The sequence below is a fragment of the Artibeus jamaicensis genome, unplaced genomic scaffold (assembly GCF_021234435.1).
Source record: "Artibeus jamaicensis isolate MK-2021 breed Jamaican fruit bat unplaced genomic scaffold, CSHL_Jam_final scaffold_1964, whole genome shotgun sequence".
NCBI lineage: Eukaryota > Metazoa > Chordata > Mammalia > Chiroptera > Phyllostomidae > Artibeus > Artibeus jamaicensis.
Window position 1 is genome coordinate 40409119 of NW_026522030.1, and position 1468 is coordinate 40410586.

Below are 1468 nucleotides of genomic sequence, written 5' to 3' on the forward strand. Positions count from 1 at the left end.
TTCTAATACAAATGCAAATTTATACCTTTCCAGTTAGAAATGATGAATTTTGTTACTAAAGAAAGACATGAAATAGAACATAGTCAAAGTTGAAATAAATAATAAACAAATATAATTCAAATTATTCACAGAAAATATAAAGCCAGTCATAAAGTTAATGATGAATAGTGTGCACACAGGGGAAACAATATATATTAGTTATTTATTGCAATATAATAAATTAACACAAAACTGGGAACTTAAAACCATTGTATTTATTATATATAATTTCTTTTTTGAAATTTCTCACTACTTTAAACATCAAAAAAAGAAAGCTTCAAATTTAATTTCAATTAAAAAACTCAGAAATTATCTGAAAAAATCAATGGAGCAAATTGATTTTTACCTTTCTAAAGAAAGGGCTGCATCTTGGTGATCACATTTATTGGAAGGGTAGAGGAAAATAAAAAATGCCATTTACCTCAAGAATGTATGAGTTAAGTACAAATTAACTCATATCTGAAGTGAAAGAACCCTTGGTCATTCCTCAACATCAGAATGCACGCAGGTTTCTCTTTGAGGCATCTTCTACACTGAAAGATGCAATCCTCCAAAGCCTCCCAATTTCCACACAGGATACACTCCTTCTATGCTTCAGCCAGCTTTCAATGGAGGGGCAACTAGCACAACACTGTCTCCTGCACAGAGAGCATCAGCATATCCCATTCTATTGGTTTTTATGTCTCTTCATAGGTTTTTTCATCAATTTTTATGGTAGTCACAGTTTCTTCCACATCTCCCAGTATCATATTTAAATGTTGATCATGAGCATGTAATCTACCTAGAAGTTCTCTGTCATTTCTCATTTTCACATAAATTTGCTCATCCAGGCTGATGTTGATTAGAACCAGGGACTGTTCTACAGTGTTGGTAGTGGGTTGCTGGTCCATGTTGTCTGCCATGTTTCAAAACCTGCACTGCTAAAATTTCACTCTTTTAAAAAATGTCATTGACTTTTTGAAGTCATTGGGTGGGGTTCATTAGTAAAATTATATAGGTTTCAAATGTATAATTCTATAATACTGATACATCACCTATATATTGTATTGTGGTTTTTAACACTCAAAGTCAAGTCTTCTCCCTTCACTATTTATCCCCCCTTTACCCTGTTCTACCTGCCACCACCCCCTTTCCCTCAGGTAATCACCACACTGTTGTCTGTGTCTATGAGTTTGTTTTGTTTTCTTTTGTCCTGTTTTTTGCTCAATGCCTTCAGCTTTTTTTGACCCAGCCCTACAACACCCTCCATTCCCTCTGACAGCTGTCAGTCTGTTGTCTGTATCTGAGTCTGTTTCTATTTTAATTGTTAGCTTATTTTGTTTATTAGATTATATATGTAAGTGAAATCATATTGTATTTGTCTTTCTCTGAGGGCTGAGCGGTATTCTATTGTATAATACCATAGCTTTTTTATTTACTCATCTACTGT

The 1468-nt window shown here is 33.7% G+C and overlaps 1 pseudogene; it reads right to left on the reverse strand.

Moving 5' to 3' along the window:
- Window positions 1-633: 633 nt before the first annotated feature.
- LOC119046647 (U6 snRNA-associated Sm-like protein LSm3) lies at window positions 634-941 on the reverse strand (annotated as a pseudogene).
- Between the last annotated feature and the right edge of the window lie 527 nt (window positions 942-1468).